The 18,811-nt window shown below is 29.5% G+C and overlaps 1 protein-coding gene across 2 annotated transcripts in view; it reads left to right on the forward strand.

The window, feature by feature from the left end:
• The window catches only part of LOC107173393 (uncharacterized), a 137,611-nt gene that overhangs the window by 77,023 nt on the left and 41,777 nt on the right, over window positions 1-18,811 (forward strand). Inside the window, exon 1 of one of the 2 annotated variants that reach the window (XM_015523915.2) lies at window positions 2,620-3,145. The exons of the other annotated variant lie outside the window; for it this stretch is intronic. The gene's annotated coding sequence lies outside the window, so the exon portion shown is untranslated. Of the gene's footprint in view, window positions 1-2,619; window positions 3,146-18,811 lie in introns of those variants that run through there. 2 annotated transcript variants of the gene reach the window in all.

The raw sequence follows: 18,811 nt of genomic DNA on the forward strand, positions 1-18,811 counted from the left end.
CAAAGAGCGGTTCTCTTTTCGGTTTCTCGTTTTTTTAGTTTTCGTCGCGCATTGATTAGGACCGAATTGTAGAAATAACGGATGTAGTGATGTGGATACTATTATGGTTGCACAACGAGCACGGATATGATATGGCTCTGGATGTTCTTATCAAGAGTTAAAAGAAAGCCATAGGGCCTTTGTAATGTATATATTATATTTTGATGATGTGCAATATGATCAATGTTTAAGAGTCCCTCGATTTTTTAAGATTCCACGCAATAATCATGATATTCTAGAATAAATTAATGAATTATTTTTGTTTATCTGTTAATTATTGTTTAGTTATTACTTATTATTATTAGTATATGATGGTAACATGGTATGAGAGTTCAGCTATCATAATGCTGTAGAGGCATAGATAATAATATATACATGAATAGAACACACCGTGTGTTCAAGTGTGACTATAGTGTGAGCATACTATATAGTTACCAAATTGATTAATTATAATATTAAGGTGTGGTATCGGCCATAAGTGGTGACGAAAACACAATTTTAGTCGCACATTGAAGGGAAAAACTCGGAAAGTGACGACGTTATTTATTATTTTCATTAAATTGCTTATAAGTTAATAACATGTTCGATCGTTTACATTTTATTGGTATGAATAATAGAATAACCAACAATGTATGTTAATTCGATAAAATGTTTATTTTACTAATAACAAGACAAGGTACGTTTGTCATTATTTTTGGAGGTGGCATCGCAACATGAACATTTATACGCCATTTTAAATAAATAATATTAAAATTTATTATCGTATTTTGTTCAAAAATTGGCTCAAGTCAGATTGATTGAAAATTGTATCCATCATAAATTCATAAACCATCTGTGACCGCATATGACCATTATGGTAACCAGTAGACCTCTTCGCTCACGGCATACCGTGTACAATAGGTATGCATATAGGCGGATGTCTTATCTATTTATATACTATCCATATTGTGTAGAGGGCGGCCTGTATGTGACTGTTTGTCAGATTTGATATGAACATTTGACTCCGCTCAGCGCTGCGATCAAACATAGGCCGTTGTGCCACCATAAAGTATCTACCTATATCAGTGGTAGAAATGTATAAAATCTCATTTATGTACTTATTTTGGATATATTTGTCGTACCTAGTCCTTAGGGGTTACATTCCAACGAACAAATTGTAAACATGAGCCTCTTTGATTAATGCGGTCGACCATTTTACCGAATTCAACATGAAGCAATCTAGTTGTATTGTATATATGTGATTGTTACCGAATTAATGTAATTAAGTGTGTGGGTGCAACGGTTCCCAAACTTTCCACTTGTTTCGCCATCGCTATAACGAATATTCAAAAACAAGCATAATTATTCAGACTATTCAGATGCGTCTGTTTGTAACTCAGTCGGAATAAGACTTAGTAATCCAAAAATAATACATTATAATTATACAGGGTGATTCTTTTATCAAACTACACTCATATGGTGTTTGTGTGTAAACAACACCCAACATATACCTATAACACACAAATACTACCCAACTTTGGGAGGCTAACGGATTAACGAAAAATGAAAATTTAAACGTGAAAATTCATTGAAAAAGTAGCCTTTTTAGTTTATGAAATTTTAAGTATAGGTTGTCATTTGAAAATCAAAAGTTAACAATGGTTTACCTGATAAATATAATAAGGGTGAAAATATTTAAAAAATATATTTGTTCTAGAACAAGATGGATCTACAATTTTGAGTAAAAAAAATTTGAAAAAAGTCAATAGTTTTTGAAATAATGAGTGTTGTTTGATAAAAGAATCACCCTGTATAAAATATATATCAAAACATTTTGCGAGATTTAAATTCTCTCGTCACTCGTCTATTCGGAATACTGATAAAAGAACACTTAAAAACAATACTCATCCCTTTAGAAAAATCTTTTTATTTCATTCAGATATCATGAACCTATATAACAATATGATATGCACCTACTCGTACGACCAACAGAGGTGGACTGGCTATTTTTTAGCTCGGGGTGCAAAATTAATTAGGGGTCCGTATATTTTTTTCAAAAATTAGGAGTGGTACAATAATGTTATATTATAAATATAATAATAACAGAACTGTATACATGTCTATTATAATATTTATCTTTCTATATTCAAAATTACAATAAGAGTTAAATTAAAAAGGGCCCCCCGACAGTGGTAATCGGCAGCCCGGATCATAAATACAAATGGTGGCTCGGGGTGCTACTTGCGGTGTATAGCACCCTGGACCAGTCCGCCCCTGACGACCAAAATATATGATTATAACGCTGCAGTATTTTGAACCAACTTCGGTTCTCACAAAGTAGGTACATAATATATAAATCATAGTCGCCTGTGCGTTCGAATATTCGTTCGAAACGCAGAAAAATATTTCATCCGAGTGGGCACGTTATGACGGAGTAGGGGTACCTTATATTCATCATGACGTATCACAATAATATTTTATGAACTAGATAGGTATTCAACAACGAACACGTGACCCTCGATCTGAGTGTAGTGTGTCGCAGACGATATTATGTAGTGTGTAAATGGAAACATGAATAGGCCACCGTGTACAGGAAATGTATCGTTAACGCGTTCGGAATTAACGCCGTTGCCACCGCCATAATATCGAGCGACAAAATGATATTATCTGTTCGACGGTGATTGTGCGCGTGAGTCGTCGCGTCCTTCGTCTTCTGCGACATATTTCGTTTTTTTTCGTCTTCCACTCAACGATTTTCGGGCCACCCGCAGTTCGATGATAATAGCAATTCACATTATAAGTATTTTATATAATATTATTGCATAACACTACGATTTTCTAGTGCACTAGTCGCTACGCATAAAAACCGATAAAAAAAAATTAAAACGATAATAATCTCACGATTGCGCCGCGTCGACAAATCGATTTGGGTATACCGTTTTTTAATATTATCGCAGTGTCATGATAACTCCGATGTCGTCGTTGTCGGATCGCCGTCGCCTCAGTGCTAGCCACCGGAAGTGACACCCGGAAATTATCTCGAACATGGACGATAATAATACTCGTATTGTCGTTGTTCCGGCCGTCGTCCGCCGTCGCCACCGCCGCCGTGTCATCAACTACGCAGGTGAGTTTCGCGGGCGTGTAAGCCGAAGTCGGTAGAAAAAAATTGTTTTATTCCATATTTCAAAGAGGAAAAATCGATCAACGTCTTGTGCTGGAAGAAAAAAAAAATCTGAAAAATGGCATGATTATGTGTACCTACCTGTAGGCTTTAATAATGCAACCAAAAGACATTTTCCGCGTCGATCCGTCAACGATAAATCTATCAAACTAGATCAGACAATATTATAACTCTGGCACGGTTTTATATTTATTTTATTAGTTTTGCCGTACGCGATGGTAGTTTTCGATCAAAATACGATTATCTAAATGGCCTTGTTATTGGCACACCTGAGTTTACTTTTTAAAAGTTTCGTGTAATTCAAATCACTTCAAAATAGTTTAAATAGTATTTAAATTATGGAAACGATTTTTTTTTAAATACTTATCGAGTTTTTTACTTAATTCAGTGGCAGTGATTTTATAGATTTTTGATTTTTTTCAGCGATAGCCACCGAAATGTTTGAATGTTTGATAAGTTAGTGTACATTATTAATACCAACTATTGAATTGTCTATTATAAGTTTATTTAAGTGGAGCTTTGTACGTGAATTCAAAATATTGTATATATTTTCAATAATTTTTATGACTCGTTAGTCTTAATACATATTTTCAAGGTAATAATTATAATTTTTTTACATAGGTATTTCAAAAAAATTTGATATTCCTTGCATATTGCAGTGATAATTAAACTATACATTGTTTTCAAAATATAATAAAAGTATAAAATAATTTTTCATCGTGTAAAGAATGCTGATCATATATTTTATCGACTACACACTCAAGTGCAGTCTAGAGTCTAACGATATCAATTATAATTTTATAAGCATTTAAAATAGTGAGGAACGTATAGTCACATAGAAATTATATGGAGCGTATCCCTCATTATTATTGTAAGTCCACGATAATAATCGCCTTTTTTTTAACAATATGTTATTATTACTTTATTAGTTATCTTAGCGTTTGTGCTTCAAAATATATAAAAAAAAAATACGCTAGAAAATAATTGAGAAAATTAGTGTTTTTCACTACAAATAAAAAACGTCTTTTTTTGTACACGCCCACTATGTCTAGTCGTGACCTTTGCTCTTTTTTTTCGACGATAAAAATATACCTTCGTCGATAATAAATTATTCATAAAGCGTCACGGGGAGGACTTTCAGACCGTGTTTATCGATTTACACGATTTTCGGTTAAGTCGTCAGACCCTCCGGATAACACAGGGACACGTTAAATTATGTTTATCTGCGTGTTTTTTTCTTTTTTCTTTTTTCTTTTTTGTATCTGTGCGACGCGAATAATGGCACTTTACGGAGCATATATCCTCACAATATCCACCGCCAATTCGCATAATTTTAATGTTTTTCCATATTATTCTCAGTCCGCAGGGCTGCAGTGACTGCAGCGCGCATCTCACGATTGCAATCGAAATACACGGTAAGTATCGAACACAATATATTATAAACTATTTTCGTTTGTCACGTTTATCCATATCCGTATCACCTATATATTGTAAGATGGATTATTCGTTTTTATAGAAACCTAAAATATTACACTATTCGTATTTTTTGACATTTATAGCACGCGATAATTATAATTATGAATAATATAACGCACACACGACCGCGCCACTAGAAAATTAAAAATAAAAACGTCATACTTGGGATTACACACCTCCGGTATTGTTCGACTTACTAACCTCTACTACTTGAAATGTTGATTTTTAATCTCTATAATTTTTCATATTTTGAATTAGCAGATCTGAGTGGTTAGTCTGAACACTTAGACGTTCTTAGTACCCTCGACGTTTAAAACTATCCCTCTTAAATAATGTAATTACCATGGATTTGTTACAAATAATACGAATGATAAATAATAATAATACCGTTATGGAAACTAGAAAGTTGTAATGAATATAATGAATATAATGTAAGAATATTAGATAGAATTTTAAATTATAAAATATACATAGAAGCGTACTATAATGAAGGTGAACTATCTATTTTGAATAGGTACAATATAAGTGAAAAATAACTTTCGGGAATTTTAGAACTTGGTATAGAGATAGTAGGATTTCCCACTAACCATACAAGAAGAAAACTTACTAATTTAATATATTTTATAGGCAGAATTTGAGAAGGGAGAATATCCGATTTAATTAAGCACAATAACAAGTGAACCTGCGAATAGTGTTTCTGCACTTAAAATAATAAATTCCCAGGAAAAAAAAATGTCAAGTTTAGAGACCGAAAAAAAGAACACTTGGCTGAATAATAACTATACATTCTATTAAAATAAAAATGACACACGAGAAAACAGATCTGTTTTACAGGTTGGTATTTGCTTTCTTCTTAGACTTCTTAAAAGAGAAGCGCTTCCACAGTTTAAACTCCAACACCATGTGTTTAGATTAAGGAAAGACATAAAACTACAGTTTTTTCCCGCTGGTTTTCAGCCGTGTGTAAAATGTAGAATATAATTTTAAATTTATTAGATTTTTTTTTATCTTAAAAATAGTGAGGTAAAAACCACAAGTAAGACGATTCCTAACTTTTTATCCTTTTTTTATTCATGAAAAAAAATACATATTGCGTTTATAAATCTCCTATACGGCTTAATAATTGAAAGAATTGCATAGCTGTTCCCAACTATACATATTACAGTAACATGTTATAATTTTTCTCGGACAAAAAATATGCGAAAAATTGGAACGCTCCAGTTATATATTTTTACTATTGTACATTTGACAACAAATTAATGAACACGTATTTAAAAAAATAAATATATTTTATATTTTGTCAATAAGTTTACCGATTTATCCATTTAAATTTAAAGCAAACACACTTATTCAGTACATTATAATAAAACGGAATAATATGTGATGGCTTTTAAATTTTTAATATATAAACGTCTTGACTAGGTATATATTTGTTATTCAATAATTACTTTTTTATTGGGTCTCACATACGATTTTATAAGTTAAGTTTCATTAATTATCAACAGATTACTGTTATCATATTTTAAGTATAGAAACAAAGCCACTGGCACTAACCTAACAGATGTATATAATTAAGGCCAACTTTTTAGTAGTTAGGTTATAGTTGACCAGTATTAAAATAATGTTTTGTTCAATTGTAAGTGGGTAACTATTTGGGTAACTTATTACTCACCTACTAGAATAAAAATTGATAAAACTATCGATTTCAACACAGGTGTTTGATAATTCGTGCTAAGGCCTAGGTAATAACTAATAAATATTCCAATTTTAATTACTAATAAAACATTAATTTTTTAATAAATAGACGTTATACCTACCTAACACGCTCTATAGTTTCTAACTTAGTGACGCATAAAATATCAAATTTTACGTTCAGTCGCAGTATATTATTCCGCTTATTTACTCAGTTTTTTTTTTTTTTAATATAACAATGGATTGGCCCATTACCACAACAGAATTTTAAAAAAATCATCTACAAAGTTCCACTCGTGTTTTTTTTTTTAATATTTTAATTTTAATGTTAATTATGAGCATAATTAAACTGTAGATTTGTATTACCTGTTATATTATTATTTAATATTTGTTGTGTTAGACTTAATTTAATGATAAAACATTGCGCATATTAGTCATAATTTAATTTATAATTATTATTTACCATTAGGCCTTGGCCCGTTTTATTCACTTATTCATTTATTTGAATAATAAATAATTTTTATTACATGAAAACAATTTTTAACGTAGAAATTTCAATATAATAGCGCCGCAAACCCTTCCTTAAGTACAGCTCTAATACCTATATATTATAATCCATAAACATCATATAATAGTATTATGATTAAATTGTTTTAAAATGTAAATATTATGAACATGTTGATATGCTATAATGTTTGAATATATTAACTATAATATTATCACTGTACCTAAACATAATGTTTAAGTAGATACGTATCTGCAGGGGGGAAAACAGCTGGAACTATCTCTGTAGATGGAGTAGGTGTGTAATGAAATATACATTTGACTATAAAAATGAACGCAAACCCCATAGTTATGTAGGTAATAAATGATATTATAGATATGAATTTCGCTGTGCAAATATATATATAAAAAAATGCCATAGGAGAAAAAAGAGTTTGAAGGCGTGAACGAAGTGTTAAATTCTATTGCACCTTACCATGTCAAAATGCATTAAAAATTATTTTTCATTTTTTCAAATGAAATATAATATCATAGTGTTATGAAAAATAAATATTTTCTTTTTTAAAAACAAAATCCATTATTATATTCATTATAATAATTAGATTTAACATTTTTTTTACGATCAACCCATTAGTTTAGTTTGTAAGTATGAAGTGTTATAAAAGGTCATTAGGTACCTACGATATCATTATAACACAAACCTTTAGTCAAAAACGTGCTTAAAATCAATTATAAAGTAAAAAATAGTCACAAATACATCACAATAATGTTTTATTATTGATCATCAATAAATTTGGCTTTGGACACACACACACACACACACACACATATATATATATATACTTATTATTATAATAAATTATTTAGGACTACAAAATGGTCAAAATGTAACAATAGGTTCTTACAATAAGTTATAGAATATAGTTATATATTATTTACAATAAGATTTGTATTTTTTATAACATTTAACAATAATTTATTGATATTATTAATTAATATTTATTAATATTAATTAATATTTAATAATAATAATATTAATGATATTTATTAATAATATATTTTAATCAAAACGGATAACGTGTTTAAGATATTAATTTTTCATGTACGGTATCTTAATAAATTAATAACTACATAGTATCGAAATAATATATTTATCGATATTTAAAAACGACATCATTTCGTAAATATTTACAATCTAACAAACATATTATGACATGTATGACTGATATTTTGATTAAAATTCGTACGCTTACAAAATTATAAATTATAATATATGAACACCTTTTCCTTCTAACCTACTACACTGAATAGAATATCAAAATAATTATTTTGACAGTGTTCAGCAATTGTTAAACGTTTGGTTTTCGCGTTGCATTATGAATGTCCATATTAAAACATGCACACACATTCATTAATGTTGTTACATAGTATATTAGTATATATAACTATATAATGTGCCCTTGTGCTTGAATTAATGTGCAAAATTCAGCACGATCTCGGATTGTGATATTTAATGTTAACATTCGTATGAGAAAACGTTATTAGCGTGTGACTTGAATTGCTGCACGTGATGAACCGCTGCGTATTAAAATGAAATAAGTTTTTGAGATTTAAAACAATGAACATTTATGGCTTCGTAGTAGGTACCTTCAACTGATTTTCTGCTGATCAGAATAGTTAAGGCGTTGACTCGCGGCTTTTCATACACCAAACAAATTATTAGTATTTGGAATATTTTAAAATATTAAAATAAAATATTTTATAATTATTGATGGTATATTATGAATAAATAATATATGCCCACAATGATACGCCTCCGACACGCGCATAATAGACTGTGATTATAACATTGGAATTTTTCTATGGGTTTCAACTCAATTTTTCGGTAGACACAATCTCAGCACAAACAATAACTGTACGCTACCGGACAGAAAACTAAAATAATATCCGACGGCTGGATTGTCTTTATTGTTTCAAGTTGTTTGGTAATGGCTACATTACATGTGGGCCGGACAACAAACATCCTTGTCGTTTGGACGATATTGTTAAGCCGAATTGAGGAAAAACACATTTCGCTATTGTTTTTATTATATCAATGAATAGGTGCAATGAGATATATATATATATATACTTCTCGTGTTCAACTTTCTAATTTATTATAATGGCTACATGGAAAATGGAAAAAAGTTTTGTTAGTCTACCAAGCATTTAAATATTATGGCTTGAAGTGGAAATCGAAATAAAAAAAGTTGTCTCTTCGTTTAAAAGAATTGAATACATTTGTTCACGTCTTGTTTTAGGTATTATATCTTCAGCTCCATATCTTTTAATGTTATATTCGCATACGATTCAGACTGACCCATTGAAGGTTTTGTGGGGGAGTCTGGGGAGGGTCAGCCATCTACATGTTTTTCTCAATATCGTGTTGTCATTCTGATAACTAACTTCACGAGACTGTACAAATGTCATGTACCGATACAACAATAATCAATTGAACATTTTACACAAGTCTCTCACAAATCTTAAGGATTTATAATTCAATTAACAATTGAGTTTTCTTATTAAAAAATAATTTCAAATATAATAAAACGTATTAGGCACACTATAATCCCGCTGTACATTTTTGTATTATATTATTTTAAACATAATATATTATAACATTATGAATATGAAATTTGCAATCAACGGCTTACAATAATAAGTATAATCTATATCACTTCTATAATCTATTATCACTTTAATGGATATTTTTTTACAGCAGCAGCAATAGCAAATTTCACGTCATTTTTGTATGTGTCTTTAAGCATAGTTATTATCTGATAAAAATATAAAATAAAGGTTACATGTTGTATCAAACAATCTCCAATAGCCAATAGGAATGGCAGTAATTTGTTCAGTAAATAGCAGAAAAATAACACGTTCAAAATATCTTCAATCAGCAGTGTTATAGTTCTTAAACGTATTAGTTACTTTGAAATAAGAAAAGTGTTTTCTAAGACTCGTGGGTAGGTTAGGTACTGTGTGCGTGTACTAAGCTGTGGTTTGAATAAACCCTTCCTTCCAATCACTGTAAGCTTACCAATAGTTACCGCCATAATAACAGTGCCACACCTGGTTGTTGTGTGCGAAATAAACTATGAAAAATGATGTGTCACTTAACACAAAAATTCACCAATTAGAACAGGATGTCGACTGACAGTTTAGGATAAATTGACCGTACTAAATGAAAAAAGTGGACGTTTAAAGAGCGTCGGGTGAACCACAGTTTTGTGTGAGCCGCGGTCACGTTCCTGGTGGTGAGTGGTCACCACACCCCTTACACCATGTAACGGTTTATACATTGGTCATAAGATATCCAAAGTTCTTAGATCCTCGTTATTATATCTTAAGCTTTTTCTGTTAGTAAAAGATTAAACAGTACGAAGCATTCGTATTTTTTTATCAAGATGGTTTTTTTTAGTAAAAATATAATTGTTTTATTTTATTTCAAGTCACAAGATGACTTTCTGATCTATGTCTACAATCTCAGTTGTACGTCGTAATCAGAAATTTAATCGCTCAGTCTTGAGTCACTTGTCATTACTTTTACATGTTAGAGCATAAATTACTCGTTTGAGATATATTTCACTGAATCAGACGGAGCTAAATTCAATCATTCACACTGTGAATTTTACAAAAATGTTTATGTGAAAGTTGTTGGTTAGATAATTTTATTACAGAAATTAATAAAATGTAAAATATATTATTACCCAATTCTAGATAATATTATAATATGGAAACACACTCATTTTCACTTATAAATGCATGCTTTCTGCAGCCCATTATGTTATAAACTCTACCGACTTGAATTATAATATCTGTACGCACTAGCTCTGCTCATTTCTATAATATGTCTGTCACAAAGTCACTGTCAAATTAAATATATTTTTATTTTTTGAAAATTTTATAATATGAATCCCCTATAGTCTCCCATGCACACGTCATATTAGTATTTCCAATTATATTTTGCCATTCGTTTATATGCTTACACTTATTTATTCTCGTTTATGATTCCACTTTTCATATCATTATTATTATATAAGCATCGAGTGGTTTGAATTACATTGGTTCCAACATAAAATGTATGAAATGAAAACATTTTTACAGTCTAGAAAATATCTATACCTCAGGTCACTCGAAATATTTAACTGCTATATATTTTCAACCAATAATTTTGAATTTAATAGCAGCTACCTTATTAGCATTTGTTGTATATTATATTATAAAACGAACACTGTTCACAAGATCCTTACAATTTAATTTATATTTTATTATATCACGTGCACTTACTACTTATATTAATATATTGTGTACTACAATCATCAACATATATTTAAAGTGATTAATTGCATGCATGCTTAAGTATATAGTCACTAGTCAATTATTTTTTCATCGTGACACGATATTGCGACTTTCAGAAAATTAGTTAATTATTTATTTTTTAAATACCTTACACATAAGTAATTAATAATCCATACCGCGTTACAATTTAATCAAGACCGGCATTTATATCCCAAGTTAAGTCTCAGCATTTAAAATCATATGTCTAAATTAAATTCTTTGCATTAATTGTATTTATTAATATCGATGAAAGATAATTATTTTCGAAAGACTAAGTAAACTTGGTAAAGTAAAGGACTTTATATAGATTATACTAAAACTCTGTCAACTGACGATTTAAATTAAACAAAAAAAAATGTGTGCCATAATAATCATCTCTACCACCAGAATTACTTATAAGAATACTAAGGACATATATAATATTATTTATAAAAGCTTTAACTATTTAGACAAACAACGATGAATAGTGTTTTTTTTTACAAGCAATCAATTATTATATTTTTTAGGTTTTCGACATTCGATTTGTGTTAATCCAATTGTTTGCATGACTAACATTCAGAAAAACATTGATTAAAATTTAAATCAATAACAAATCCAACTTAACCATATTGTTTTTAAAAAAAATATGTCTTCAACTCGGATACATTTATAAAAATCAGCCTATACGTAATTAATAATTATGATATTATGTGATACTACCAATATTTAGGTCGTAATGTATCTATTTTTAAGTTTATAGGCCCTGCAGTATAGTTAAGCTTAATTTCCTCCTGTAATACGCCAATCAGATTATAATAAATTATATCAAAATAAAGTCAAAATCTAAATGGAAACTAAAGTTTTTTTGGCAATTTATTCCCTAGAATAAATTTGACAAATTTATACATTACATCCACTGCTGTTTCTCTGAATATGAACGAGAAAATTAAAAATAAACAATGTTAAAAATACACATCACGCAGTTCGACGAATCATTTAAACGAACTCGTTTAAAACTTGCCACCACACAATATAACTCGTTTGCTGCAGTATTTTAAACTACAAACTGATTATATAATATTATAATGAACTGCGTTTAACTGTCCAACGTTAGAAAATAAGAAAAGTTTTATTACAAATAAAATGTACTTGAAAATAAAACGAATAATAAGGATAGGAAAATAATTACCCAAGTAGCTAGGTACGATGCCATCCAATCTACGACCGGAAAAGGGCTTTGTCCGCATGGAAACGGATTGGTTTTTTAAAAAATAATATTACTCAAGACGTTATATTAGAACCCAAAAAATAAAATTCTTGTATGGGGTACTATCTTGTATAAAATACCTAAACATTTAGATTGTATTTTTAGTTGAATGTGTCTGTATATATTACGGTGTGCAGCCACCGAAAACCAACTAAAGTTAAATTAAAACCATTTTTTGCTTTCATTAAAAAGTCGATACAAAGTCAGACGAACGACATAATGTTTATGTATTTTTGAATGTTTTAAATAATTGTTCAGGTATAGGTATACACTTTTATACAAGTAAAAAACGTTGTTTAAATATTCTGGCGTAAAGGTAGCTACTGCGAGCTTCCCTTCTCACCGTCCCATCACAGTCATCTCAACCACAAATTTACTCATTGTACATAATATATAGCATAGAATGTAAATTTTCATTAAACGTTATTTTATAAAAATACAAATATTGTGGCAATAAAAGCTAAGAAGAACGTCATATTTTGTATTAATTATCATGGATCATTTTTATAAATATATTTTATGTTAATTGTCAAACGTCAGCCAGTGGCCTTCGCTGCCGAGGCTTATTCTAATAAAAATTAAAAAAATTTTAATTACCTATAGGGGTAGTAAATAGTCAGGTACACTACCAATATGATAAAATATCTAATATTATATACTACGATGATAAAAAAATGTACAATTCGATTTATATTGATTTCCGGAGTAATAATCGCATTATTGCATTTATGAAGAGTATTATTCCCGAGATCTTAATGTACACGATTCAGGCGGTCGGACATTTAGTTTCAAATTTTAAATTATTTAAATCGTATTCTATTTTTTATGTGCCTAAAATAGGAAAATAGTATCATATCGAACGCGCGTTTATGTCGGTAATTTTTTGTATTTCCCACAAAACCGTGTTAAATATAAATATTTTTTTTTAATTATTAGTTTTTGGCCATGCATAAATTGTTGATCCTTACCCGCCGTTATACAGATCCGCGTTTTATAAAAAAAACACGTGTATGTGAGTGTGTGTGTGCGTGCAGACACTCTCGGATGAAGTGTAATTCATTCGTAGTGGCTTTCACATAATATATTAAATACAATATATAAATAAATCGAATTAACTTTCTGCAGTATATTATATTAAAACGACACTTAGTTTCACTATTCCACTCTAATTATTAATTATTTTTAAAATATCTAATCCTCGTCTTGTCCATCTTGGCCCTCGGCTGACGTAACTGCTATAGTTTTGTAGTAATAGTAATAATAATAATAATAATAATAAACTTTTTATAGTAATGGGGTACCAATTTATATATTATTTATAAAACAGGATAGCCACTCACAACAATATAATATGAAAATAACTAATTTTTATTCATTAATACCTAATAATTAGTGGGTAAGTAATAATAAATATTACGATGAAATAATAATCAACACATTTAATGTTAATGATCGTTGTGATAAATATATTCAAAGTTGGTTGTACGATATATAAATTTATTGTATTTCATATTGCTGACGTTTAACATTTAAGTTGGTATTGCATTATAAATTATTTCGATAGTTTTTCAATGTAATATGAAGTTTTCGGACCACTGATTTCGTGAAATCGCAACAGTCGCCGATGGCCATGAATCAAGATGAACTGGACGAGTAGTTATAAACAATAATAATAATATGATTAATTCATTTATAATTTATAATAATATACAATATACCCAATATTATATGTAACAATTATATGTGACCATTTGAGAATAATAAAATTATGTTTTACGTTTGGTTGGTATCACCCACGATTTCGTGTCGTGAGAATGAGACAGTGAGCTGAGTGAGCAATGAGCATAATTTATTATTATTATTTTCGTTCTAAATTTTTCGCCGTTGTACACCCTCCGTCAATAAGTTTCACTTCAACAAGTATTTAATAAATAGCAAATATTTGCTGCTTGAAAAAAACGTAACGCAACACAATGATCATTATACTTTTAAACGATGATTAATGTAATACCTCATAGATTTTACCAAGACTGATCGATAATCAAAAATGATAAGTTATTACTTCCAGACTTCCGCAATAACGATTGGTAAGTACCAAAAATTAAGCTAATGCAAATTTCGATAGTCATAAAGTACGTAGTGTTATAGTTATTTATATTATATTGAAAACGTATTAAATAAATATTAATATAATATTACTAAACCATTTGATAATTTTTAGTTTTCAGTTTTGTAGTTTTAAAACCTATTTAGGTACTTTTTTAATATTGCAGTTAAGTACACAATTTAAATGTCTTTTACTCTACCATTTTATAGATTAGATATTTCTGTAGGTAAAAATACGGTTTTATATTTATTACGAAATACACGCAATGAAATATTATTTATCGTGACATTTGCACAGAAGGCATTTTTGTAAAAAATAAATCGATGAAATTCTCGATTCAAATCACTATACGATAGGTATTTAATGAAAAAATATATCGTAATAACCGGAGACGCTTTATGTACTACCCCGGGTTTATAATTATTTTTTAAATAAAATTATTTTATTATTACTTATATTATGTCCATGAATAGGTTTTCAATAATTAATTTTAATTGCCCTGTCATTTTTTTATCACCTAGATGTCAGAGCCCAATGGCTGTGTGTTACCTTTTGGCTTTTTGTGCAGTGATTGATTATGTTTGACTTCTAATATGACTATATAGGTATATATATATGTGTGATATTATTAATAATCCGCAGAGATATATAACAGTGGAATAATTACATTTATCATTCAATATTTTTCAATAGTTCAATACGTTTGGTCAATAATATTGTAGTCCGTAGTGTATACTGTATACCTAGGTAGTTGATTTTTGCCGTGTGCTCATAAAATAATTCATAATATTTACAATAACGAGTTCGATTAAAACAATACGTGTAATAAAATTATTTAGAATAATATAATTACCTACGCGTTTAATTTATTAAATTTGATTTCAAACAGTGTTTAAAATACCTATAATGTAATAATGTATATATCGTCATGATATGCTACGGAATTTCAACAACCTATTTAACTGCACTCATAGTTGGTTTTTGTTTTGAGAGCTAAAAAATTTCAACTCGATACTTTGGAAACGAAATTAATTGACTGAAAAATTCTATAGGACATAAAAAAAAATATTAATAGTACGTATATATAAAAACAATGTCAAGTATTTTCAATGGCATTATACAAAACACCATAGTATTTCGCATTAATGGTCCTCACTTTACGTTTGTAGATTTTTTTTTCGTTGTTAAATTATTCGAGAACTTGTATTTTAACAATCTTTAACGAAAACACTACTAAAAATTGTTCACACTCAAAATCACATTGAATAATATAAGTGCCTACTATACTTTATTGTTATTCTTTTCTTTTTCTTTTTTTTTATTATTATTATTTGGTAGGAAAACGTTCTAAGTTAGTTTGCGTTACATTAATAATGTTTATTGTTATTATTATTATTATTTTTAATGTGGGTACATATTGTTACGCTTACTTAACGTATAGTTTTCGACAAAATGTTTTTTTTACCTTGAGCTCTGGAAAAATACGTATACATAATTTTCCATTTATTTTTGTTTTTTTTTTTGTCATTCGTGATCACACTCATTTGTAAAAATAAATGTCACCTGAATTAAACATTAGTGCCGTAAATTGTTATGCTATTTAAATCATTTTTTACGGATATCATATAGATTTGTTTTTCATTTTTAACAGAAGATTTGCATTTATTTAACCAATGGTTGAAACCTAATTTGTAAAAGGCTTTGTTTGACTTTGAAAAAAAATGCATGCATGTATTTAACTTTAGTACTTTACGCATAAACAAAAACACGGTCATACATGAAACATTATACGCAAATATTGCATCATGGCATTACATGCATTATATATTAAATAATAAATATACATTTTTATATAACGCTGTAATAATGATGTTTTAATACCGCATAAAAATATTACGGTAAATTACCTATAGTTTTAAATCCTCGTAGAAATTTCCAGAAATATCAAAAAATATTTAAATTATAGACTTTATACTATTAGACGGAGCATCTAAGGCCGGTGGGGTCGGATAGTGTGGTTATTGGCCATTTACGTTTCAGTAATATATGTATATATACAGTTATGCATAGTTTATTGTATCATCTACATTCTACTGCGTGTGTTTGTAATACAATGAGTCTAGCCCAGAAGTCTAACCTTACCATCGTAAATTCGTAAAACAATCTGAACTAAATATCTACTACGTTTATTAATATAAGGCCTACGCTTTAAATATTAATTAATAATATTATGGTTTTAATATTTTCATTATTACACCAGCAATAATCATTTCTTGTAACATGATTAAATAATATACATATACATAGCATAATCGGTGAACGTAGTCCCTCTCACTTAGATTACGATACTCAAAGTTCCCACGCAACCACATTACACCGTATATACCTTCATTGCTCCAGGACGCTTGCGATTTTTTTCATTCGTCTACTTAAACACTTAACTCCGTGTTTCTCAAGAACATCGCAATACCACTGCTGCTGTCTTTCACCGTAATTAATTATAAAAATCATCCGATCGTCTTTAAATGTATTATTCGATTACAAGTTATTCTCGCAGTCTTTGAATATTTTAGTGAGTTTTTGATATTTTTATATTATCGAGTGCAAAGTTACAATATTGGAGTATTTTCGGTAACCTATCTGAAATATTTAATTTAATGAAAGGATCACTCACATCCTTTACGCCACCGAATTACATGCACCCACACACCAAGTCACGGAACAGAGCGTTTCCATAAATATCGGGGTGCTATTAACTATATGTAGTATTCACATTAAGCCCCGACATTAAATATTACCAATACTTAGTATTCATTTTTATAATATTCAAATTCAATTTTTAATGTTATTGTATTTCATATAATATCATATTAAATTGTTAAACATACTCAAGCTGTCCATATCAGTAAATATTATGTTTGTTGTTTTTCAATTTCAATTTTTAGCCAAATATCTTTCAAAATGTATGGTTTTTAAATTGACAAAACGCTGCTCTAGGTACTCGTGTACCTAAATAATATATATTATAAACATTGTATTTTATTTCCTTATCATTTTTTTGATTTTCGCATCGAGGAAAACTACGTTCATGTGTTGATCTCACTTGTATAGTTGATGTAACTTGCACAGAGTAAGAAAATAACACTTAATTTTGTTTTTTATTCCTCAATATCTTTCGGGGCATAATTATTGATGTATAACATTATTTTTTTATCTGCTATTTCTAGCACAATTTTCTTGTATAAACTGAAGCACTGAAGAAAAAACGAAAAAATACGTTATACTCAAACTCAACATTAGTGGAATTAATATGAAATAGTTTGGTGAGGATTATTCGGTGGATTTTTCTTCCTATAAATTATCGACCGATCCCATGACCAGAACGTCGTCGACCTTAACGCCACCGCCGGTAATAATATTGTAACTCCCTCGACGACGTAATAACAATAATAATAATTTCAAATTTCAAATAATATGATATTATTATGCACTATAGACTATATGCTTCTCTTCAACTTAGATTTATAATTTTAGCGAATAGTCTGCTGCAAACTCAATCGATTCTCATGCGAATACATACGATTGCTGCACGAATTCGGTAACATAATAAACAGCCCTGCCCATACCCGCCTTACGAAAAAAATATAACATTTCCACTGCTGATTTCATTTCGGAGAACCGGAACGCTATATTATTCTATTATTGTTGTCGTTGTTACATACATGCGGCTCAGCCCCAATTGCAGCCGATGAGACAATATATATGTTTACCATACTAGTGCCATTTCGTGTTATTATTGCGGTGGACGTCTTTTCCGGTGTCGTGCACTGAATACGAAATAAGAAATAAGTAACGATTTTCGTTGTTCTATTGTCGACGATTCGTGTAGACGTATCAGGCTCTATCCGTACACCGTGCGATTGTGTGTTACCGGCGCACAAATTGTATCAATATAAATTAATTTAGGAAACCAATATACTATTTTAGTGGTCGCCTGTATAGGATGAAATTAAAATTTTGGGGATCAACAGAAAAAAATACTAATGCTCCTGGACCCACACATCTTTCTTCTTCATCATTTGAAATATTGTCTTCATGCTGTGCAACAAAGTATTTAAAAAAAAATCGCTATAGTAATTTTATGGATGCCATAAAGAAATCAGTGCCATTGCCCTTAGAAAATTAGACTGTGTCAGTATAGATA

This window comes from Diuraphis noxia, unplaced genomic scaffold (genome assembly GCF_037042655.1).
Source record: "Diuraphis noxia isolate RWA-SAM2 unplaced genomic scaffold, SU_Dnox_SAM2 contig0005, whole genome shotgun sequence".
NCBI classification, from domain to species: Eukaryota; Metazoa; Arthropoda; class Insecta; order Hemiptera; family Aphididae; genus Diuraphis; species Diuraphis noxia.